Source organism: Balaenoptera borealis (genome assembly GCF_965194805.1).
Source record: "Balaenoptera borealis genome assembly, chromosome: 13".
NCBI lineage: Eukaryota > Metazoa > Chordata > Mammalia > Artiodactyla > Balaenopteridae > Balaenoptera > Balaenoptera borealis.
This window is the reverse complement of record NC_138870.1, coordinates 24,394,077-24,407,837: the sequence shown is the minus strand read 5'-3', so window position 1 is coordinate 24,407,837 and position 13,761 is coordinate 24,394,077.

Sequence of the window (13,761 nt, the reverse complement as noted above, 5' to 3'; positions counted from 1 at the left end):
CACTGGGGGCAGCCATTTTGGGGAGTTTGTTCTACCAGGAGGACACTGGTGCTGGCAAGCACCACTTTGGAACCCATCCTCTAGTTTATTAGCACCAGGAGTCTGTCAGTACCAGTACTGGGACGCCTCATGCCAAGCACCAGCAAGCCAGCTGCTGGTACTGCTGTTAAAGACACCCTGAACCCACAGCCACCCTGGGCACCAACCCTGTCCACCAGAGGGCTCAAGACCACGCCTTGCACACAAGTGTGCCGGCACTAGTACCAGAATGCCCTGGGGCCCTACAGCCAGCCGTCAGGGCCCAGCTTTGCTCACCAGTGTGCTGACACCAATTCCAAGACTCCCAGCGCCCTGAAGCCAGAGAACACCAGTGGGCCAGCACTACCCTGGAAACAGCCTCACCCACCACTGGGCAGGTGCTAGCCCTAGGACAACCTGAGCTCCAGCCCCACCCACCAACAGGCCAATACGAATTCCAGGACCTCCAGGCCCTGCAGCCAGAGACTCCAGGACACAGCTCTGCCCACTAGTGGACCAGCACAAGCCCCAAGACCTGGCCTAATCCACCAGAGGGTGGGCGCCAGCCCCATGATGCCCTGGGCCCCAGCCTTGCCCACTAGTGTATGGACAGCAGCCCCAGGACCACTGCAGCCCCACAACTTGCTGTGTCAGGAACCAGCCCACCTACCATCAGGCCAGCACCAACCCTAGGACCAATCTAAGCCCCGCCCCCAGCCCCCAGCAGGCCAGCACCAGCTCCAAGACACCTTGGACCCCACAGCCAGCCACCCTGGGATCCAGCCCCTCTCACCAGCGGGTGGACACCAGCTTTGGGACACCCCCTACACTGCAGCCAGCCATGTCAAGAACCAGCCCCACCCACAAATAGGCTGACACTATATCTGGGACCCTTGGCAGCACAACCACCTACCACAGAACATGGCTGTGCCCACCAGTGGTCTAGCACTAGCCTCATGACCCCTTGGGTCTCTGCAACCAGTTGCCTTGTGATCCAGCCCTGCTCACCAGCAGCCAGCAGATTCCACACAAGGCAGGGTCTAGCAACCAGGCAGACTGGGGGCCAGTCACACCTACCAGACCACCCATAGTGGCCAGCCCACCACAAGAAAAGGACCCACACAGCCCACATAGAGGGCACCCCTAAAGCATATATCTCTGATGACCAGAAAGGAGTGCACCACTACAAAACATAGGATATCTCCTACAAAAGACCAGTTATCCAAGCTTGGGAAATGTAAACAACATACTTAATACATTGAAATAAAAACAGCAAGTTAGGCAAAATAAGGTGACAGAGGAGTATATCCCAAACAAAGGAACAAGATAAAATCCTAGAAGAAGAACTAAGTGGAGATAAGAAATCTACCTGATAAAGAGTTCAAGGTAATGATCATAAAGATGCTCAAAGAACTTGGGAGAAGATTGGATGAGCAGAATGAAAAATTAGAAGTTTTTAACAGAGAGTTAGAAAATTTAAAGAAGAACCAAACAGAGATGAAGAATACAATAAATGAAATGAAAAACACACTAGAAAGAATCAACAGTAGATTAGATGATGCAAAGGAATGGATCCCAGAGAGCTAGAAGACAGAGTAATGGAAATCACCCAACCTGAAGAGAAAAAAATAGAGAAGAAAAAAAAAGAAATGAAGACAGTTTAAGAGACCTCTGGGATAACATGAATCATGCTAACATTCGCATTATAAGGATTCCAGAAGGAGAAAAGAGAGAAAGGGGCAGAGAACATATATGAAGATGTAATAGCTGAAAACTTCCCTAACCTGGGAAAGGAAAGAGACATCCAGCTCCAGGAAGCACAGAGAGTCGCAAACAGGATGAATCCAAAGAGGGCCACACCAAAACACACTCATTAAAATTAAAATGCCAAAAATGAAAGATAAGAGAGAATATTAAAGCACCAAGGTAAAACCAATAAGTTACATACAAGAGAACTACCATAAAGTGATCAGCTAACTTTTCAGCAAAAACTCTGAAGACCAGAAGGAAGTGGTACTATATATTTAAAATGATGAAAGGGAAAAAACTGCAACCAAGAATTCGCTACTCAGCAAGGCTTTCATTCAGATTTGAAGGAGAGATCAAAAGTTTTACAGACAAGTAAAAACTAAGAGAGGTAAGCACCATGAAAGCAGCTTTACAATAAATGTTAAAGGGACTTCTCTAAGAGGAAAAGAAAACATCAGAACTAGGAGTATGAAAAATTTGAAAGGAAAAATCTCATTAGTAAAGGCAAATATACAGAAAAGGTAGTAAATCAACTATGCATAAAGTTAATAAGAATGTTAAAAGACAAAAGTAGTAAAATCACCTGTATCCACAATAAGTAGTTAAGGGATGCACAGAACAAAAAGATGTAAAATATGATGTCAAAACAGAAATGTTTTGGGGGGGGGAGTAAAAATACACAATTTTTAAAATGTATTTGAACTTAGAAGATCAGCAACTTAAATGATCACATATGTATATAGATTGCTATATATAAACCTCATGGTAACAAAAAACCAAAAATCTGTAATAGATACACACACACCAAAGAGAAAGGAATCCAAATATAATACTAAAGATAGTCGTCAAATCACAAGGGAAGAAAGCAAAAAAAGGAGACAGGGTAAAAATGAACTACAGAAACAACCTACAAATAATTAACAAAATGACAATAAGTACATTCCTATAAATAATAACTTTAAATGTAAATGGACTAAACGTCCCAATCAACAGACAGGGTGGCTGAATGGATACAAAAACAAGACCCTTATATATGTTGCTTACGAGAGACTCACTTCAGATCTAAAGACACAGACCAAAAGTGAAAATATTGAGAAAGGTATTCAATGCAAATGGAAATGAAAAGAAATCTGAGGTAGCAATACTCATATCAGACAAGATAGACTTTAAAAACAAAGGCTGTGACAAGAGACAAAGAGGGACATTACATAATTATCAAGGGATCAATCAAAGAAGAAGACATAACAATTGTAAATATATATGCATCCAATATAGGAGTACCTAATTACATAAACAAGTATTAACAGATACAAGGGGGAAAATTCACAGTATAATAATAATATCAGGGAACTTTAACACAAACAAACCCAAAGTTAGTAGACGGGAAGAAATCATAAAGATCAGAACATAAATAAATAAAATAGACTAAAAAAATAGAAAAGATCAATTAAACTAAAAGCTGTTCTTTGAAAAGATAAACAAAGTGAATAAACCTTTAGCCATGCTCATCAAGAAAAAAAGGGACAGTGCCCAACTCAATAAAATCAGAAAGTAAAAAGGAGAAGTTACAATCAACACCACAGAAATACAAAGTGCCATAAGTGACTACTATGAGCAATTTTGTGCCAATAAAAATAGATATCTAGAAAAAAATGGACAAATTCTTAGAAAGGTACAATCTCCCAAGACTGAACCAGGAAGAAATAGAAAATATGAACACACCAATTACCAGTACTGAAATTGAATCAGTAATTTAAAAACTCCCAACAAACAAAAGTCCAGAACCAGATGGCTTCAGAGGTGAATTCTATCAAAGATTTAGAGAAGAGTTAGCACCTATCCTTCTGAACCTATTCCAAAAAATATAGAGGAAGGAGCACTTCCAAACTCATTCTATGAGGCCAACATCACCCTGATACCAAAACTGGACAAAGATATCACACACACACACAAAATTCCAGGCCAATATCACTGATGAACATAGATGCAAAAATCCTCAACAAAATACTGCAAACCAAATCCAACAATACATTAAAAGGATAATACACCATGATCAAGTGGGATTCATCCCAGGGATGCAAGGATTCTTCAATATCCACAAATAAGTCAGTGTGATACACCACATTAACAAACTGAAGAATAAAAACCATATGATCTCAATAGATGAAGAAAAAGCTTTTGATAAAATTCAACATCCATTTATGATAAAATTCTTCAGAATGTGGGCATAGGGAGAACATACCTCAACATGATAAAGGCTATATATGACAAACACACAGCTAACATCATACTTAATGGTGAAAAGCTTAAAGCATTTCCTCTAAGATCAGGAATAAGACAAGGATGCCCACTCTCACCACTTCTATTCAACATAGATTTGGAAGTCCTAGTCACAGCAATCAGAGAAGAAAAAGAAAGAAAAGGAATCCAAATTGGAAAAGAAGTAAAACTGTCATGTTTGCAGACAACGTAGAAAACCCTAAAGATGCTAGCAGAAAACTACTAGAGTTCAACAATGAATTTGGTAAAGTTGTAGGATACAAAATTAATATACAGAAATCTGTTGCATTTCTATCAATAACAATGAAATATCAGAAAGAGAAATTAAGGAAACAATGCCATTTACCATCACATCAAAAAGAATAAAATACCTAGGAATAAACCTACCTAAGGAGGCAAAAGACCCATACTCTGAAATCTATAAGACGTTGATGAATGAAGATAACACAAGCAGAAGGAAAGATATACCATGTTCTTGGTTTGGAATAATCAATATTATTAAAATGACCATACTACCCAAGGCAATCTACAGCCTCAATGCGATCCTTATCAAATTACCAATGGCATTTTCGCAGAACTGCATTTAACTCCTGTGCATGGGATATGATGTTTAGAGACAAAACAATTTATTGACTGCACACATAAAATAATTTAAAAGGTGTAATTATTTTTACAAAAACAATCGAAATGTCAAAATTCAGATTATAATTGACATGAGTCCAATAGAGTTTTTATATGTATATGTTACAAATATCAGAAATAAGTTTGGGGGTATCCTCCCTCCATTTTCCCCTTTACCTCAGCAGTTGAATAGGTTCCTATTAAGGGAAGCTAAGCAAAATACTGTCATGAAAATTTTGGATATTCCAATTAATGAATTCCAAATAAAAGTGGAATTAAGCTAAAAACAAAAACTCTCAACAAAGTGGGTATAGAGGGAACACAGTTCAACATAATGAAGGCTATATACCATATAACAAGCCCACAGCTAACAGCATGTTCAACGGTGAAAAGCTGAAAGCATTCCTTCTAGGATCAGGAATGAGACAAAAATGCCCACTCTTGCCACTTTCATTTAACATAGTTTTGAAAGTCCCAGCCACAGCAACCAGACAAGAAAAAAGAAATATAAGAAATCTAAATTGGAAAGGAAGAAGGACAACTGTCACTGTTTGCAGATAACATAATACTATGCATAGAAAATCCTAAAGACAACACCGAAAAAAACTACTAGAACTCATCAATGAATTTGGTAAAGTTGCAGGATACAAGATTAATATGCAGAAATCTGTTGCATTCTATACACCAACAATGAACTACCAGAAAGAGAAAGTAAGAAAACAATCTCATTTACAATCACATCAAAATAGATAAAATACCTAGGAATAATTCTAACCAGTTCTCTGGATGTAGAGAACTAAAAGACACTGAAAGAAATTGCAGAAGACAAACTGATGAAAAGATAAGCTGGTTTCATGGATTGGAAGAATTAATACTGTTAAAATGACCATACTACCCAAGGCAATCTATGGATTTAATGCAATCCCTATAAATAGCATTTTTCACAGAACTAGAACAAATCATTCAAAAACTTGTATGGAAACACAAAAGAACCTAAATAGCTAAAAGAATCTTGAGAAAGGAGAACAAAGCTGGAGGTATAATGTTTCCTGATTTCAAACTATACTACAAAGCTACAGAAATCAAAACGGTATGGTACTGGCACAAAAACAGACTTATAGATCAATGGAAGAGAGTAGAGAACCCAGAAATGAACCCACACTTACATGAACAATTAATTTACAACAAAGTAGGCAAGAATCTATAACAAGGAAAAGGCAGCATCTTCAATAAATTGTGTTGGGAAACCTGGTCAGCTACATGCAAAAGCATCAAACTGAGCTATTCTCTCACACCAAGCACAAAAATAAATTCAAAATGGATTGAAGACTTAAATGTAAGACTTGAAACAATAAAACTTTTAAAAGAAAACATAGGCAGTACCTCTCTGACATAGGTCTTAGTAATGTTTTTTTTGGTTATGTCTCCTCAGGCAAGGGAAACAAAAGGAAAAAATAGCAAACGTGACTACATCAAACTAAAAAGCTTTTGCACAACTAAAGAAACTATCAACAAAACAAAAAGGCCACCTACTGAATGGAGAAGATATTTGCAAATAATATATCCAATAAGTGTTAATATCCAAAATATTCAAAGAACTTATATAACTCAATATCAAAGAAACAAACAGTTCTATTAAAGAATGAGCAGAGAACTTAAATAGACATTTTTCCAAAGAAGATATGCAGATGGCTAACAGACACATGAAAAGATGCTCAACATCACTCATCATCTGGGAAATGCAAATCAAAATCACAATGAGATATCCCTTCATACTTGTCAAAATGGCTTTTATCAAAAAGACAACAAATAACAAGTGTTGGCAAGGATGTGAAGAGAAGGGAACCCTCTTGCACTGTTGGTGGGAATGTAAATTGGTGCAGCCACTATGGAAAACAGTATGGAGATTCTTGCAAAAAATTAAAAGTAGAACTACCATGTGATACAGCAATTCTGCTCTTGGGTATTTATACAAGGAAAATGAAAACACTAATTAGAAAAGATATATGCAACCCTATATTCATTGCAGCATTACTCACAATAACCAAGATATGGAAGCAACCTAAGTTCCCATCAACAGATGAATGGATATAGAAGATATGAGATACACACACACACATGCACACACACACACACACACACACACACACACACACACAATGGAATATTACTCAGCCATAAAAAAGAATGGAATCTTTCCATTCGCAACAACGTGGATGGACCTGAGGGTATTATGCTAAGTGAAGTAAGTTAGTTGGAGAAAGACAAAAACTATATGATTCTACTTATACATAGAATCTTAAAAACAAATGAACAAATGTAACAAAACAGAAACAGAGTTATAGATACAGAGAACAAACAGGTGATTGCCAGAGGGGAGGGGAGTAGGGAAAAAAAAGAAATAGGTGAAGGAGGTTAAGAGGTACAAACTTTGGTTGCAAAATAAATGTAATGGTTTGAAATGTACAGTGTGGGAATATAGTCAATAGCTATGTAATATATTTGTATGATGACAGGCTGTAACCAGACTTATCATGGTGATCATTTTAAAATGCACAGAAATATCAGATCACTATTTTATATAACAGGAGCTAACATTGTGTTGTAGGTCAATTGTACTTCAAAAACAAACAAACAAACTCATAGAATAAGAGATCAGATTTGTGGTTACCTGAGGTGGGGGATGTGGGGTGGGAGTGGGGGTGGAATGAGGAGGAATTGGAGGAAGGCAGTCAAAAAGTACAAACTTCCAGTTATAAGATAAATGAGTTCTAGCGTTGTAATGTACAATATGATAAATATAGTTAACCCTGCTGTATGTTATATATTAAAGTTGTTAAGAGAGTACATCCTGAGTTCTCATCATAAGAAAAATGTATTTTTTTCTATTCTTTAATTTTATATCTGTATGAGATGATGGATGTTCATTAAACTTACTGTGATAATTAAAAAAAAGGGTAGATCTCATTTTAAGTGTTCTCACCACAATAAAATTTTCAAAACTTAAAAAGTTAAAAAAAAATAAACTAGCCATTTAAATTCTGTGACCTTGGTGGTTGTCTTTCACTTTTGATTGACATCCATAAAAACAAATTAGATATAAGAAAAAGCAAAAGAAGAATTTTATATAATACATTGTAATATTGTATCACATACAATGCTATTAATTTACATATTTGATTTATAAATATTTGGTTTATTTTAAAAGCATTTACTACAAAATACAGATATATCCTATTTGAGTAAATTCTGACTAGACATAGAATTGATATTTGATCTAGGCTGATAACATTATTTCTGTGGTAAAAACTACATTTCATTTATACCATTTCTCTTTATGGTACTTTTTCAGTTATATAATATACAGCAATACAAAGATTGAGTTTAAGTATATATTACATATATGGTTAATATTTAAAGGTTTAAAATAATTATTCACCAAAATATTGATATCAATGGCAACATAGAATTTTGAAGTTTAAAGGATCTTAAATACTATTTTATCTCAACTTCTCTCTGAATTCAGGAATCTATTCACCCACATTTAAGTAACAACTGAACAAAAACCAGCATTATACCTCCCACAGAAGGTTTTCTTATTTGAAAGTAAAATAAATTAACCATAAGTAAAAACTAGTTTTCTGAGTTTGCATGTAAACAGCCTCAGAAAATTAAAAGGCTGAAAGTCAAGAAAGGATTTGCAACTACTACATAAGGAAATTTTACATCTCTATTTTAGAAGGTTAGAACCTTCTGAAGCAATATTAGCTGCTTAGAGATTGAGGAAAGCCAAAATTTTGATAAAAGAGAACTTTTAAAAAAACAACATTAGCACTTCATTAAACAATAAGAAGGTGCTTATTTGATGTTTCTACAAGTCTTTTTTTTTCTTCCCCTTCAGGAAGGAAATTTCCTCTTATTTGAAGATCATCCATTATTGGTATCACTTTTACAACATGTAGTTTCCCAAAATTAGGAATAGGATAAGAAAATAACAAATGTCCTTGTGTACAAAATAGAGTTGATTACAGAAGCCAAAGGAACACTTCTTTGGAAGTGGGGTTATGTGTATCCTTCCTAGAAAAATAGTTTTGAGTAGTTCCATGTCTATTCTGAAACTTTTAATTATTGATTTAGTCATGGATGGTATTTGGTCAGGTGGTAATGAATAAATGAATAACATCACCCAGAAATATGGCTGTTTTAATGTGGTCAAAAGCCAGATATATTTGTGATTCTTCCAAGTCAAACAGTACTTCTAATGTTATTGGGTTGGTTATTTGGTTTTTGGCCTTCTCTTTAGGAATGAGAAAGCTCTATATTTTTATATATGAAATACAACTTGTTTATGTGGATGTAGGAGAATTCAGCATGTCAACTACTAAGAGTCTATTTTCCTTGCAAACTGAGAACATTTTTTACCATTATTTTCATGCAACGCTTTGGGGGTATTTGAAGATGCAGGGAAATGTCGTGGTGGGAGTAATAGTAATATTTATTTTAAAGCTTGGGTTAGTAAGAGTCATTACATCTATTCTGGATCCATTTTTGGCTAAGTGAAGAGGAAAATTTTACCCGCTGATGGCCGTTTGATGACCTGCATGGAAAGAATTGGTAGACTCAAGGGGGCACAATTGAGAGAAGTGATCACATCATAAAATGTGACATCATTCTTTGGCACCAGCTGGGCATGGAGAGTAAATTATGCTCTCAACCAGGAATTTTCATCTCTAGATTACCCTTGTGGCTCACCAGAGGGCAGTGTGCAGTAATCAGCTCTACTGCTTCCTGCATTGGATGTCTCCTATGAAAAAGCCAAGGTCAGATCATCAGAACCAGAAAACAGGCAAGATAATAGAGTATGGAAATTGTTTTGTTATATTTGTTGTATCTGTGCCCCCTACATGGAATTTTTGATATTTGGAAATTAATCAATCACCACATGAGATGTAATGAGTGTTTTTGAGTTTTTCATAAATTCTGTGTCACAGTTTCAAATTTATGGCAGAAGCTTTGGGATTAGTGAACTCAATTCTCCTCTTTAGACTTACAAATGTATAATATTATCCAAAGGTAGGTAAATTGCCTTCCTTTATATATCTCACACCTGAATTCTCAAGGGTTTCCCATATTACACACAGATTAAATAATTCAGTGAATATTTATTGAACAATTGGAGTGTGGGATATAACAAGATAAAGCACCTATAAATCTTGTTTAAAGGAGCTTGAAATATATCAAGGCATTAAAGCATAAATGAAAAATATGATCAAAGTTATACAAAATGGGTGGTACATTTAAAGTACTATGAGAATTAGGAGGATGGAAAGATGAAGGCTTTTGGGAAGGGTTCAGAATCTGAACTGAGTCTTGAAGGTAAGTCAAAATTCATTTAGACATATTGAGAGTGATGAGAGCACATCCTAAATAAAGGTAATATCATGGATACTTGGATCTTAGAGTATGTAAAAGGTAGTAGTGGGAAATAATGCTAGAGAGCTACATTGTGAATGTAGAGTGTTGAGAGTGCTGAGTACCAGGCATGCTCCCAAAACTGAATTGCAGTGGGAAGTTGTAGGAGCATAAAGTCAGCATTAGCATTGTATACCAAGAAAATTGTGCAGCATGGTGCAGGATGGACTGGATAAGTGAGAATCCAAAGGTAGGGAGTTGAGTTAAAACGTTATTTCAATATCTTGTGGGTTTTGTGATTGAAAAGAAGGCAAACAAGAGGTACATAAAAGTTAAAACTAAGTAGTTGTGGGTGGGGTGAAGAGAGAAAGAAGTCAAAACACAGTTTGAGGTTTTAAGCAGAAGTGGAAAGATGACGACTTCATTCATTGAATTATAGGTCCCAGAAGAAGCAGGTTTGGGAAAGAAATGGATACATCCACCAAAAATCTTCAATAGAAAATCCTAGTCAAAATCTCTGTGAAGCTAAATACTTCTCTCTTTATTCCAAATTAATTCAGATAAATATGGAGAACCCATTATTCTTGGTACCCTCAAAAGCCCCCTCAAATAGCAAACTTTTGTTTATTGAAATGTTTTGAAATTTTTAAATGTGAAAGTCTAAGAGGAGTTTATTGTGCGCTCAGGTTAACAGACTTGAATTATGTCATCATGTCAAATGGGAGGAAATGCAATGTGTTCTCCCACCACAGAGGAAAAAAAGATTTGTAAAACTTAATTATTGTTAAAAAAAAATTAAGAATACCCTAATTTTACCAAGTAGTGAATTTCTGCTTAATGAAAAGGAAAGAATTGCAAGCTTTCATCCATGCAGAAACCATGTTTTATGCATTTTTTCTAATGGAAAAATATATGATAGAATATTTAAAAGAATCAATAATAATCTTGTTGAAGAAACAAAAAGAAAAAATATAACTTCCTTTAATATTTTCAAACATGTTTGTTATATTAACCGAAAAGACTGTGATGGAGTCCCAGTTGCTCAAACACATTGTAATATTTTTCCCCAATTTGGTTGACAGTTACAAAACCCAGCGATCAAGCTATGAAAGCAACTTTTCCAGTTAAAGCATCTGCTTTTGTGGCAAATTTTTCAATCAATCATATAGGAACTTTTGGAGTTGCCTTGAGTTCATCTGTTAGTTTTTCTACTCAAATTAAATAAATGACATCATAAGTGGCATGGACTCTTTTCTTGGCCACTAAAAAAAGAAATCCATTAGTAAATTTTCCTTGCTTAACTGAGTTTTAGAATCCTATCTTTCACTCTTGACCCTTGAAATACCTGTTTGTCCATACCTGTGGACCTATAGCTTGAAATTTTTTTCTGTGTAAACCAGTAAAGCTCTTCTACATGTTAATCATGTCCTCTCCACCCTGCCTTCAAACTTATGTAATTATTTAGAACAAAATAAGCCTTTCATCTTGATAAGCTATTGTACATGATACTTCTTAGTGTATGTCCTAAATTAGAACTGCCAGGCTTTATGCTACCATTAATATTATTTTTCTTGGCCTCCTAGATGGGCTAAGGTACTATAGGAAGCCCTCTTAAATTCAGCACCATCAGGACTTTAGGTGAGCTTCAGAAATCGACACCACCATATTGTGCTGTGATCACCTCTTCTCTTGTTTATGTACCCCTACTGGAATGTGAGCCAACTGAGGGAAGGATGGTGTCTAATTTAAGAAGCCCTCTGAGTTCATCGACTTGTGTACAAAAAGAAAACAAGAAGGGAATGGAAATGTCAGCGAGTGACAAGATTTCTGGCAGGGGGGAAGGCCATGATATTGGCTGGTATTCCACTAAAGGGAGAAAAGGGAGGTACCACAGAAGAGAGATTATAGTTATTATCCAAGGATCAGAAAGCATAAAAGAATAAAAAAGTTCTGGTCTCTCTTTTCATAGATTATCTCTCCAAAATACCTTTATTTGTGTATGTATATAATTAATTAATATTTTGGTAAAATATGTATAGAATTTACCATCTTCACCATTTTTAAGTGTATTCAGTGACATTACATACATTCACATTGTTGTGCACCCATCACCACCACCCATCTCCAGAACTCTTCATCTTGCAACACTGAAGCTCTGTATCAGTTAACAATAAATCTCCATCTCCTCCTTCCCCCAGCACCTAGAAACCACCATTTTACTTTCTATCTCTATGAATTAGATTACTTAAGGTAACTCATAAGTGGAATTAAGTATTTGTTTCTTTGTAACTGGCTTATTTCCCCTAGCATAATGTCCTCAAGATTCATCCATGTTTTAGCATGTGTCAGAGTTTTCTTCCTTTTTTAAGTCTGAATAATTCTTGTGTGTGTGTGTGTGTGTGTGTGTGTGTGTGATCTGTCATTGGCAGTTGGGTTGTTTCCACCATTTAGCTATTGTGAATAATGCTGCTGTGAGCATGGGTGTATAAATATCTCTTCAGGAAGCTCTTTCCATTCTTTTGGGTATATATTCAGAAGTGGAATTGCTGGATCATATAATTCTATTTTTAATTTTTTGAGGATGCACCATGCAGTTTTAATTACTGTAGCTTTATAGTAAGCTTTGGAATCAAGAAGTGTGAGTCATCCAACTTTGTTCTTCCTTTTCAAAGTTGTTTTGGATACTCAGGGTCCCTGGAGATTTATATGAATTTTAGGATGAATTTTTCTAATTCTACCAAAAAAAAGTCTTTGGGATTTTTTATAGGACTTTGATTGCATTGGATCAATAGATCACTCTGGGTAGTATTAACATCTTAACTATATTAAGTCTTCCAATCTTCAATATATCTTTAAGGCAGAGAACAAGGGCTGTTTTAAAAATCTCATTTATTGGATGAATGGCACTGTGAACATTTTATTCTAGGCACTTATGATGTCAAATTCCAAGAAATTGATGAGTGAGGATTGGAGTTATCTATTAAAAAACTGAAACACAACCAGTAGAGGAGACAGCAGAAAAATTTAAAAACACAACTTTGTTATTATTCCATGTGTACTAGATTTTGTTTATGTATTTTTATTCTATTTATTTTTTATCCTTTTTTAAATTAATTTTTATTGGAATATAGTTGCTTTACAATGTTGTGTTAGTTTCTACTGCACAGCAAAGTGAATCAGCTATACATATACATATATCCCCTCTTTTTTGGATTTCCTTCCCACTTAGGTCACCACAGAGAACTGAGTAGAGTTCCCTGAGCTATATGGTAGGTTCTCATTAGTTATCTATTTTCTACACAGTATCAATAGTGTATATATGTCAATCCCAATCTCCCAACTCATCCCACCACCCCCTCTTTTCCCCCCCTTGTTGGCCATACCTTTGTTCTCTACGTCTGTGTCTCTCTTCCTGCTTTGCAAATAAGATCATCTATTTCTATTGAGCTTTATCTATGGTGATATGGCACCATATCACATTTTTAATTATTTTAATTTTATAATTTGCTTTAATGTTTAGTAGGTGAATTATTTATATATTGTTCTTCTTTCATAAATAATTTAATTAATCTTGTTCATGATTTTTTTCAAGAAAGCTCTACAAGAATTTTACCAAGTTTTAAAAACATTTTCATTAGAATTTTATTTAAATAATATCAAGTGTGTAAATTAATTTGAAGG